We start from the raw sequence: 12916 nt of genomic DNA, 5'->3' as shown, positions 1-12916 counted from the left end.
TGATGTATGATTACCAGCCAGTGAGCCTTTTACGAGGCTTCAGAATGACAGATGCTATACAAATGCCTGTAGAAAACAAGGTAGAAAACTAAAGAGCATCTGTCTCAAGGTATGGAGGTGTCTCCAACAGGTCCAGTGTTCATAGGTCTGATCTAGCTCCCATTAAAGCCACTGGAAGACTTCACTGGGAGTTGGATTGTATCCAAAGTGAAAAAGCAGCAAGTCATAATAATATGTAGCTCTTATATAGAGCTTTTTCCGTCATAGCGCTCAAAGCACGTTACAGAGTAAGGTAGTATCATTATCCCCATTTTACAGGTGGGGAAACTGAGGCACAGAGCAATGACATGACTCATGCAGGGCACCCAGCTGGCTGAGCCAGAAATAGAAACGAGGTTTTCTGAGTCCCAGTCCTGTGCTCTACCTGCTAGACCGCAGTGGCTGCCCCTGTTCTGGGGTTAGACTTGTCTCCCAGTGAAATTAGAAGGAGGTGAGCTGTGCTCAGTTCAAAGACAACAGAAGGGTTTGTGTAAAAAGGAACAACACAGCAGTGTGGCATTACTTGCCAGAGCACAGATCTCACAGGTTTATGGCCCCAAATAGCTCTCCTCCGTCCAATCATTTACAGCCTGATCCAACCATCCTTCTCACAATGAGTAGTACCTGAATTCTCAAGCAGTCATATTGATTTAAATGAAGCTATAAACCTGAGGGCTTGTTCCAAAGCCCACTGCAGTCAATGGAAAAATGTACTCAAAACTCGTTAAGTCAATGAAAAAAGATGAGGGCATGAATAAGGATGGCAACATTTCTCTCTCTCTCTCTCTCTCAATCTGAAGGGATAATGAAAAATTATTAATGGCCATGGATGTTCCTGGGTTTCATACTTAAGCAGCGAATGCATCTATTGGACAGAGCCAGTGAAATACAGTAGTCCCCAAATATCATGGCCAGATACTGTAAGTTTCACTACCTGACCAGTTCTTCCAAATAAAACCCTGTCGCACATGATCATACCTTCCTTCCCTGCAAAATCTTCATCCTGGTTGTAGTCCCCTTCACCACTCCATTTTCCCCTTTTCTTCTGCCCTGCACCCGTGTCTCTCTTTCTATCGCTCACTTCTTTCCCTCCCCCTCACCTTCTCTTCTTTACCTCCCCTCGAGAGCTCTGATACGACACTTTGTGTTGTAGGACACTGATGTGCCTCCTCTCAGTGAGACCTCGCTTCTCTAGGTGTCTGTTCAGCTTTGCTAGAGAAATGTGACTCAGCAACTTCAACATCCCTGGCATGTGCAATGCTGATGGAGAAAACAGACTAAAACATTGTGGAATTAGTGATTTTTGTCAACCCATGATCATCCTCTGGACCCTGTTAATGAGCCCCCCATTCCCTTCCTGATTCTCATCAGTACCATAAAAAAATGACTGCTGGCCAGGGTTTCACACTGCAATATAACAAGTCCCTTCTGTTTGTAAATGAATGGTATTGACTTCTGCTGAACATCATGTTAGAAATAATATTCTTCTGTACTATAATTTCTAGTTGATTCTGAGATAGCAATTTCATAACACCCAATCCCCCTTTGACACTGTCATGCATTTTAATTTCTCTTGCTCATCATGCAGTAATGAATCTTCCTCCATATCCTACAGAAATCTCTACTGGCTTATACTGGGAAATCTGCTCTGCCTAATCCTGGTCACATTTTTTTCCATCAAAACTGTTTTTGATGGAAAATTTGGCTTTAGACAAAATGACATTTTTGGCACCAAGTGTCTGCTTGCTTTCCATGGAAAACTTAGATTTTTTTCATAAAAAACTGAACACCTGAAGAAAAATTGATTTAGAAATACTGCCTTATGAGAGTAGTAAATCAGATACCTTGTCACAGTGGATTTAAAAGAAAAAACATAATTTTTGTAGTAATTTTCTGTGGAGGGGAAAAAATCCCCTCTTTTCCCAAGCACTGCTACTCAAGACCACCTGTATATTGGTGTATCTATTGCCATCCAGTCAACATTTGATAAATTAATACCTATCGGATGGATATGCATGTACTGTAATCACGTTACATTGTGAGAATGAGGAATGAATCAGAGTAACATATTGCATATTGCTGTCCAGTAGATATTGTGATGCAAGAGTGAATGACCCCCATAGAAAGTATGTTGGTGACAGAACCTGGGTGAACCCGCTACAGACTGATAGACACTAAATTAGAGAAGTAATTTTTCTCTGTTTTTTTTTAAATTTTATTTTGTACCTTTGACAGCACTTTGTGTATACTCAGCTTCGTATTTTCCTGTGTATAGCCAGTCAGTTTTCCTTGTTGCTTGCATGGGGAACTTGGCATCTGATCATGCCTCCAAACAGGCAGACCATATTTCCTTTGGATCGTGATGTGCTAACGGGGGTGGAATGCTGCATTCTAATTCAGAACACTCTAGAGCTCTTTCACTTAAAAACAGCTGGGGGGACAACTGCTGCTAATTGGCAAAAGAAGGTTGCCCAAAGCACTGAAGACTGGTTTGAGAGAACATGAGACATTATGTTGATGGGAAAGCTGACCAATGCAAGCAAGACATGGCCAGACAGGTCCCTGGAAACGTGATTGCTATTTTTCAGAAACGAAAGGCAAAGGCACAAAAATTGGTTAGGGTGAAAAACTTTCTGATGTATTAAAAATATGCTGTTCAAACTTAACAATACACAGGACTTCTGTCATGCATACAACTAGGCAAAACTCACATGGACCCATAGCTGCTTGTATCCAAGTATATTGCTTTCCATTACTGACCATACCAACTATAGTACCTCCAATTCTCTGTACTCACAGGGATAATATTTTTGGTGTACTTTGTATGTTGAAGATTTAAACAAGGTAGAAGAGGAAAATAATGAACCCTAAAACCAAGGTCAAAGTGAAACTCTTGGGTCTGGATGAAACCATACACTTTTTGGTATTAATCCCTAGGTTTTTGTTTGGTTTTGCTTTGCTGTAGGGCAAACATTATGGATCGAAGCAGGTTCAATGTTCCAGATCAGTCCAACTAACATGCTATAAAAGGTTATTACAGAGTGCAATATATAACATGTAGCTTCCAAACTGTGACTCCATGTAGTTTTAATAAGATACAATTGGATACAGAGGTTTCATGTGCATAATGGTTTTGCTTGCAAGGGTTCATGGTTCAAATTAAAGGCACAAACCCACTAACTATACTTCTGGGCATATATGTTCATGTGCAGTTATCAATTAAAACAACTGACTTATTTCCATCTAGACCCACAACATGCTGTCACTTCATATCATGTCACACAATAGAGACCGCTGTAATCATACAGATAGGTCTGGATTCTGATACTCACACTGAGTAGTCCATTATTCCTCTAGTGGTTCCCTGGTACTTCACAGTATAACGGCATCCACATTTGGCTCTTAATTTCTACAAGAGAAGGCCCTGGGGTGACTCTTCCTTCACAACAACTATGGAAAAAATTAATTGTGGCATTTGTGGGGTTGAGTGATACATCAACAACTTGTACATGAGCCAAAATTGAATGTTTGTCTTTGATTGTCTTGTCGTCTTTGGTCTGTGATCTCTTTGGGGCAGGCACAAAATTTGTAAATCCCTGTGCATATATGTACATCTATAATAACAATTATCCCTTGCAGAACATACAAAATTTTATTTTGGAAATTTTAAAAAAAATTGTTTAGGGCTCTTTACAGACAGATAAGTCAATATCCAGATGTCTCCATTATAATGTCAGGATTTACCAACAGCTACCACACTGCAGTGTCTCAATTATTCTAAGTATCAGGAAATGCTGTAGCGTCTCCAACACCAGTAAGATAACTGTTGGTAAAAACTGACCCTTTAATGGCAATTACTGTACATATAAACTACATAGACTGAATTTAAGAGTGGCATTGTTCTATACAGATAAGAGTATAGATACTAGGAGAGGAGTTTGGTACAGTGGTCATTATGAAAAATCAGCATTTAACAGCAAGTACCACACATTGTATCTGAAATTCCATGGTTTTTCCCAACACTGTACTTGGAATTGGACGCATCTATGATAAATACATGGTAATGGTTGGCACTGTTAATTTTTCCAGTGTCATGTACTCTACATAAAAATATATGAAACTGTGTTGGTAGGTCCACAAATAATTGATGCGGATCTTATTGCAAGATGCATGGGTATTTGTTGCAGAACTTATAGTCAGGTAAGGTGACTGGTGTTATACAATATACATTTGAGAGTGACATCTTTCTATATAGCAAGGTTTGGTTTTAGTTCAGAGTTGTTGTTTTGATTTGTAAATTACAAGGTCATTAGCTCTATCTCTATCATTGCTATCTCTGATAGTCATAAGATTTCAGTCACTGAGTACCTAGGCACAAACTCTGACTTCTAGTTCATTGGGGGTCTGTGCAGTAATCTATGTAAGGTGTACAAAAATAATGACAGGTGGTGATTACAGTGAAAAAATAAAACTCTTCCCAAGAAGAGGTTTCCTTTTCTGCTCCCCTGTTGAACTTTCCCCCAGGCCTCACCTGTAAAACCTCACATGGCATCCACCATCCTTCTGGCCAAGGAGGAGCGGATAGGACTTCCTCTGTAAACTATCGGCACTGCTCTATCACAGGGCATAAAGGCTGCAAATGGGTGATGTTAGATACGCCTTTCCAACTCTTCTCTCTTTTTAGACATTGAGCATTTTCCCTCATTAGCACTCTGGATTATCTTGTCTCAGCTCACTGGAGAACAGTACACCGTGGAAATGATTCTGCAGGCTAGCAGGCCCGCCTTTCTGCTGAATGGGATCAGGACAACTAGTGAGAGTACGTGATCTTCCTGTGGGGAGCACATGTGATTGCAAGGATCTCCAGGTGGAGATGAAATTAGATGATACAATAGGAAACAATGCGAGTTAGTGATGTTCTGCCGCCAGAGCTGCTGCAACCTAGTGCTATGATGAACATAGTGGAAGGAAGTCTGTGTCTGCAGACAGCCTACTGACGTAGTGTACTCATCAAACTGACTTTCCAGGAATCTTCCCTAAGCTGTACCAAAATCCTCCTGCCTCCTATTTTGTGAACCCAGAGGAACAAGGCTGGCCAACAAATAATTGACTTCAATGATGAATGTCAGCTTGAGAAAAGGAGTGATATCATTGACCAACACCACTCCAAGGTCCCTCAGGATCCTCCCTCCTCTGTTAGTGGGAGGAGCAGTAAGTCCCTAAAGTCAACATAGGGATGCATGTTGCTGTTTCAACTTGGAATGGGAAAATGTCTTAATAAATATTGACTGTCTTTGCAATGAGAGAAGAGAAATCAGTGCATTGGGAGGAGGCCACACCAGGCAGCTGAACAGGGAAAGCATCATATTAAAAAAGCCCCAAACCCTCCATAGAACAAAGCAAATCAGTGTTTCTTTGATCTGATAGAAATGGGTTGTGTACATTTTTAGGGCTAAATCCTGGCCCTTTATCCTGCCAGCTGCTTCCAAGGCCTGGAGCCTTCAGATACTATGGAGGTTCCACATGGCCCCTGGGGAAGGGTTTATCTGCTGCTCATTTGCTCAGTGAGCAATTCAGTTATGGTGCCTGTGGTTCTGTCCACTGAAAGCCTTTGGTTTGGCCAAGAGGGTGGAACAATGTTACCAGATGCTGGGGATATGTTTGGATGAATCTGCCTCATATTTTTTATTGTTTTTTTATTGGTTTGGGGAATGAAAGGACACATTGATGATGTTGATAATGATGAATTAGCCCTTAGCTAACCTGAAAAAAATATTTTATCCAGTGAATAAAATTATAATATCAATAAATATTGATGGCTGAAATCCTGATTGGTGCAAAAGTTAGTGAGCTCAGACAATGGACAGAAAGTGCAGGATGAAGGAAAAGGTACCACAGTCCTGAACAGCATTAGGGAGGTACCGTGTCTCCCAAATATTAAGCTGCTGGGTACTGAACTGTTATGGAGGGTTGAGTTAGGGTACATGGTGATGTGTGTGCAAGCTATGGGATGACAAACACATAAGCTTTCCAGGCCCTCAGTGATTCTTTCTTAATCTTCACTTGCTTAATTTAACCCTCATTTTTTCTTGCAGAGGGAATTATTTTAATACCTGCATTGCTCAATCCCATGCCCATTGCTAAAATATAAATCTGTTGGACTTTGAACCTAGACTTGTTTGGCTGTGCAAAGGGGTGAGGGTTACAGGTGCAAGGAGCTTTCCTTTCCTCTCCTGCCACTGCATGGGTTAAATCTTTGTATCTGTGCTCTTGGCACTCAAGGACTAGGGGGCTCTGGGGCTGACAGCAGCAAATTCATAGAGGGCAAGGCCGGGCTAACAGGTGAAACCACCACCCTGTGCTCTAGGCATCAGACATGCTGCCTCTCCCAGCACATTAGTGTCTGTATAACTTCTTAGCAGAAGAATGCTCTGTAGCTCACTGATCTCATTGCACCACCTGCCAAGACAGTCCTTTCTTCTGCTTCAGAACATTATGAAAGTTCAACAGAATCCCTAAAAGCCTTAGGGACTGAGCTGGAGCTACTAGATTGGGGTGAGTAATACAGAATGGGTCATTTAATTGATGTATTCTGCCTTTTTGTCTGATTGCAAATTGTGTGAAGATCGATCACTGTTTTCGCCAACGCGTGTGTTATTGAATGTTGTTCGTTGAGCAATTGCTCCAAATAGTTCTTGATCTGGAGCTTGTCTGCAGAAAATTCACTGTGCATTTTCAATACTGAAGCTGCTTTGGTTGGACATATGTGGGTGACAAGGTATGGTTCGGCTACCCGATTAGAAGAGTGTTACTCTTAGAATAATGTATTCAATGTGAATACTTGTTATACAACTCACTTTTTTGGAGTATATTTAACAGTCACTTAAACCCCACTGTTTCAGTGAATGTTCCTGCCAAGATTCTCATTTGTTACAAAACAGACACAGAATGGGACATGCTCTTTTCATACAGTTTAAGCAAATTCATTATTTTTCCAGTTGCAGCAAATTTATTTTAAAATTTCAATGATAAAGCATGGACCATTGCTGTATTTGCCCTGGGCTCCACCCTAGCTTTTGGGGCAAGATCCTCAGATGGTATAAATTGAAATAGCAAGGATCTGGCTCTTTGGAAATAACTTTAGCACCTTGTCAGTCACAAATTACCAACACACTGCTTTGTAAGTGTGAAATGCAGCATAGCATGCTTTAGGAAATAAAAGATGATAAAGACCCAATCTTGCAAGATTCCCCCCAAGATATGCTGAGCACCCTGACCTCCTAGTGAAGCTAATGATTGTCAGAATCAAACCCAATTTGGTTTAAGAAGATTCCTTTAATTTCCCTATGGAGACCTCTCTCCGGGCTTTAGAACATACAAGTGATATGTTTTGTAATCTGTGTTAGATTTTTCTATTTGATTGGCATACAATGCTGTCATTGGACACACATTTTGCTTCTTTGCCTTTGTATTAAATTAGACAAATTTTCACCCAAAATAGTAATAACACTTAGCCCTTATATAGCTCTTTACATTGTCAAACCATTTGCTGAATAATCTGCACCACACCCTATAAGGTAGAGAAGTAAAATGGCCCATCTCGTCACCTGGCATAACTTGGTCTGTTGAGCTCAGTGAAACTATGGTGGTTTATACCTGCCGAGGATATGGCTCTTTTAAAATGCTATCATGATCCAAATTGTACAGTCAGGGAACAAGTGATTTGATCAAGGTTGCCCAGGAAGTCTGCTGGAGTGTCAGGAAGAGAATCCAGATCTCCTGAGTCCCACTCTGGTGCCTTAACCTCAAGGACATCTTTCTTCTTTTTGTTGCCTTATTTTATTGTTGGAGATTGCGGAATGAGGCATAGCGAGGGTAAGGATCTGATTCTCATCTCGTCTGCACCAGTGGTACCTATGGAGTAACTTGACTACCTCAGTGGCATTACTCCAGACATACACCAGTCTAGCTGCGATCACAATTGGGCCCTAATTTTTTCCCCCTTTTCTGTAAATTGGTCTGAACGGTGCAAAATTTAGTATTTTTTTTTTAATCTCACCAGTTACTTCATTTTACAAGCTGGAGAACTCGTCATGTCTTTGCTGTACTTGCTGAATGTAATGTACTTGCTGAACTCTTTTGGCTTCTCAGTTACTGAACTGGTTCATATATTAATTCTGTTATGGAACGGCTTTGGCCACAACCAGATCCCTTCGTTATAATAATAAGAAAGATAAATGTCAGCCTGTCCCTCAAAATGGATAATGCCTTTTGAGATCTTTCATGAATCTCTCTTTAAAGTAGAGTTACCACTTCAAAGCAAGATGGAGGCATTCCCCTGAGATGCAAGAGAAGATAGGTAGTAACTGCAGTGATGGTGGAAATCGGAGATCTCCATCTGGCACAGGTTTACTGGAAGATTCATGCACACAGTGATAAAAAGGGAGAGGTATTCTGTTAATTTCTAGGGGATCGGAGTGTGTGTGTGTGTGTGTGTTTTAGGCCTTGTCTACATTGGAGAATCAAACCATGTTTAATTAGAATGGTAGTACTGGCTTCTTACACGGTATCTACACCAGCAGTGTCCAACCTGCTCTAAATTGTGGCCTTCCAGGGTGACTGAGTGAAGAAGAAATGTTGTATTTCAGTGTTATGTGATCTGTTCGTATTGGTGGGGTAGCACATGCAGGCATGTTCACCAGAAGAACGATGCAGGCACGAGCTCAGTAAACCGCAGAACCACCTGTTTGTCCCTGGAGGCTACAGAAGCAACTCCCGTCTTGCTGCTGGTGTTGCTCTTACCAACCAGTTTCCCTCTCTCCCAAAGAAAGGAAGACACATCCTTAACCTTACCCATGGAATTATTTCCTGGGACAGGGTCCTTCCTCTCTGGGAGGAGCCCTACATGTCGAGATCTGTCAGTGGGTGTGCCAAGAAACACCCACTCGCCAGCCAGCACAGTAACTCAGTGGCACATGAATTTGAACTGTGCCCTGTGGATCATCCCTACCACACCCCTGCCCCAACTGACTCCCACTGCAAGCCCTACCACCCCAGAGCAGCTGTGCTCTAGGCGTGGCATGCCCTGAGCAACTCCCCTACCTGCTCCACTGCTCCCCCTCTGGTTGCCTGTTGTATCACAGCGGGAGGAAGGAGAGAGTAGCTCTGGCTTTTGCAGGGTTTGGAGATGAGGATAGGAGCTCATGCTGGCTCTTTCTCAGCCTATCAGTCCTAAATTCTCTGTATTCACCCCATGTCCCCACATAGCATGTAGTAAAGCGATACTAGCATGATGCCTGCTAGGAACTTCTCCCATCAAGTAAAGGCTTTTGGAGGATTTGGAGGAGTGACCAGTGCATTGTGGGACAGTGGTGGGAGTATCTAATTGTACTATGTGAGATGGATTTGTCAGTGCTGCTCACCTACACTAGCACCGTAACATTACAAGCTAGCATGGCCTAAGAATTATGGTTAGTTAGACTAGCTTGCAGCAGGGCAAACATAAATTGTATAAAGTCTCCCTTAGGGTAAGTCTACACTGCAAGTAAAGGTGTGATTGTAGCATGGGTAGCCTACCACTGCTAGCTTTAATCTAGCTAGCACGAGTAACAACAATAGTGTAGACATGGTGACATGGGCTATGTACTCAGGTTGCTAGCCTCTGCTGGGGCCCATGCCACTGCAACTTCACTGCTATTGTTACCTGTGCTAGCCTGGGTATACCTACGCATGTTGCAGTCTCACCTTCACTTGTAGTGTAAACGTACCCTTAGAAGGTAGCACCATATTTGTATGTAGACATTTGGGGTATGTCTACACTACAGCTAGGAGGGTGTTTTGCAGCGTGGGTAGAGAGACATGCACTAGCTTCGCATGAGCTAGTGCACTAAAAACAACAGTGTGGCCATGGTGGCAGGGGCAACAGTTTGGGCTAGCCACCAAAGTATGTACCCAAGGGGTTGGTCAGGTTTCCACTTGGGCAGCTACCTAAATGCCTCCCATGCTGCAGGTGCCATGCTGCTATTTTTCGCATGCTAGCTTAAGCAGAGCTAGTGTGTGTCTGTCTATCCGTGCTGCAAAGCACCCTCCCAGCTGCAGTGTGGGCATATCCTGTGTGCTTTAGGGTTTATTTGTGTTGTTTTGTATGCCAGAATTCACCAGGGTAGACAGCTTTAGAGGCAACTAGAAGAGATAATGTTTTAAATTTCACTTTGTCACATCCAAGGGATGTGATGAATGAGATGACCACTGAGGGTAATTGGAGAAATAGCAATCACATTGTAATGAAAGTCCATGTTCAACCATTGGAGGGCTTTTTGGTACAAATACGGGTACAATCAAGTTTAAAAAGCCCCAGTTTGATCAAATGAGGATCATATTAGGTGAAATAGGCTGGCAATGTTAATTAAAAAATAGCCCTCAAAAGGAAAACTGGCTGAGCTTTAAAGAGGTGACGGAGCTGGCTTAGGGGGAGTGTATTTATCATTATGTAAAACTAAACATAAAACTTGAAAACCAAGGTGGATGAGTGATAAGTTGTTAAAGTTAATTGTGAGTGAAAACAGAGCTCTAAAAAAATCACAGGGAGCTAGTGACTGTAGTGTTGTCAGAGGAATTTATAAGGAGACCGAATGGGAATGGTAAGGAGCATTTAAGGAGCAAATGGAAAAATGACGAGCAAGCAGTTACAGCTATTAAGGTACACGGTACCCTGGAGGAGTGAAAAATAAGGGAGAGCTAGTGTGGCCATTGGCAGGATGTCAAGGAACATCTTTCTTTATTCTTTATTAAACAAAGGAGCAACAAAAGAGGCCAAAGCACGACATGGTTCCTTTGCATTAAGGGTGTGATCCTGCAAGGTACCATACACCTCCTGGAAATTATTGTTAATAATATTTCTTCCTCTTCTTTTTCTTATAATTATAGCACTGAGAGGCCCTAATGAAGATCAGGCCCCATTGTGCGGGGCATGTGCAGACATGTAGAGAGAAGCAATCCCTGCCCCAAAGGTCTTGTAATCTTAAATCCCACTCTAGCAAAGATTTATGCCTGTGCTTACATTTAGTGGACTCAATGGAACTAGGCATGTGTGTCAAACCAAACACATGCATTAGTCTTTGCAAGATTGTGGCTTAGACTAAGGGTGAGAGAACAAAAATATTATGATTGCCATTGTACAGGTGGGATATTTAGACACGCATAAGTTAAGGTTTGCTTTGGCAAGCTGCGGAGCACTTTGACCCAAACCAGCAAAGCACGTAAGTACATGCTTCACTGTAAGAACATGAATAGTGCCATTGAAGCCCATTGGAGTTGAGAATGCTCCTTGCTCTTTCCTAATTCAAGGATCTCAGAGTGCTTTACTGATGTGGATGTGATGTTTTATTCCCAATATACAGATCGGAAATCTGAGGAACAGACACATCAGCCTTGTCTACACTAGGAAAGAGTCAGTTTTCCTGCTCCAGTTCAGCTCTGCTGGCAGTAGGAAGGGTGGGAGACAGGGTGCACGTTTATGAGCATGCCATCTAACCCTGCACAGCAGAGCAGATTTGCTACAGGCAACATCCCAATACCATCACTCATGCTGAGTAGTACCTGGTTCCTGGCTGCTCACACTGTCGTCAGTGAGACCCCTTACACACTAATTAGCATGAGAAAATGTCTCAGAACCAGGATCTGCGGGAGTGGTGGCTGTTCACAAACACTTCTGTTTCCCTGGTCAGTTTTACACCAGTCTCTGGACTCGTGGAGCTGGATTCTGATGACACCAGCATAACTTGGAAGGAACTCTGTTAAGGAAAATGGAGTTACATTAGTGTAAAACCAGTATATGTAAGATCTGAATTGGACTATTGAAATAGTTTGAAAAATACCTTCTAGTATCTTCTTAATAAAAATCTGTTTCGGAGGGCTCTGTGTCAGGAAAGTAACATTCTGGTGATTGGGAATATGGAATATATCTGATGTTTAAATTGTTTATTCTTTCCTACTGTTGACGTGTGTTGCTAATTTTGACAAATTTATAAAATGCATAGCTAGAATAATATTAAAAAACAGGATGCCAAAGAATTGACACCTATCTCCATTTGGAAGGGATCTGTTCTGTATGTTTATTTGTAGTGGGTCTGGCGCAGTAATCACAGGCATCAGTGGCCACTGCACTATTTCAAATTGCAGATCTTTGTACGGTTAGGTTATTTTATAGGGATTTTCCCCTCACTAAATACTTTCCCTTCTCCTGATGGTAGAAATATCCCTTGATTACAATTCCAAATCATTTTCTGATACTTTCCTATCACCAGAATGGATTCATATAAGTGTTGAGATTCCTTCCGAGACCTCTTTCTACTCTACTCTACTCCCAAGAACTCAGTTTGACTCCAGCTTTTGTCACTCAGGTGTCTTTATTTAGCACACAGCAGTGCTACACTGAGTTGATCAGACAAAAATTCAGGGGGGATGGATGCAGGGTACATCACAGCTCCAAAGTTAAACAGAAACCTTCTCCCTTTATATGCTGTGACAGGGTCAGGCCAGATGGTTACAGGAGAGTGATAGAAGGCAGATATATTAGCCCCAGGTTAAGTAGGTCCCTTTTCCCTGGGTAAGGTAACAGGGAAGGTTCCAGAACAATCAGGAACCTTCTGGAATCAATTAAGGCAGGCTAATCAGGGCACCTGCGTTTAAAAAGGAGCTCACTTCAGTTTGTGGTGTGTGTGTGAGAAGCTGGGAGCAAGAGGCACTAGGAGCTGAGAGTGAGAACACGTACTGTTGGAGGACTGAGAAGTATAAGCATTATCAAACACCAGGAGGAAGGTCCTATGGTGAGAATAAAGAAGGTGTTGGGAGGAGGCCATGGGGAAGTAGCCCAGGG

General features: G+C 42.1%; 1 long non-coding RNA gene across 1 annotated transcript in view; it reads left to right on the top strand.

The window, feature by feature from the left end:
- Positions 1-11872, top strand: part of LOC122461421 — a 52690-nt gene extending 40818 nt beyond the window's left edge. The window contains exon 3 of the long non-coding RNA XR_006283295.1: positions 11439-11872. This is a non-coding gene — a long non-coding RNA (uncharacterized LOC122461421). The remainder of the gene's footprint in view (positions 1-11438) is intronic.
- Positions 11873-12916: the final 1044 nt, after the last annotated feature.

This window comes from Chelonia mydas, chromosome 8, assembly GCF_015237465.2.
Source record: "Chelonia mydas isolate rCheMyd1 chromosome 8, rCheMyd1.pri.v2, whole genome shotgun sequence".
NCBI lineage: Eukaryota > Metazoa > Chordata > Testudines > Cheloniidae > Chelonia > Chelonia mydas.
Note: the sequence above shows the minus strand (reverse complement) of the source record. Positions and strands in the feature narration are given on the sequence as shown.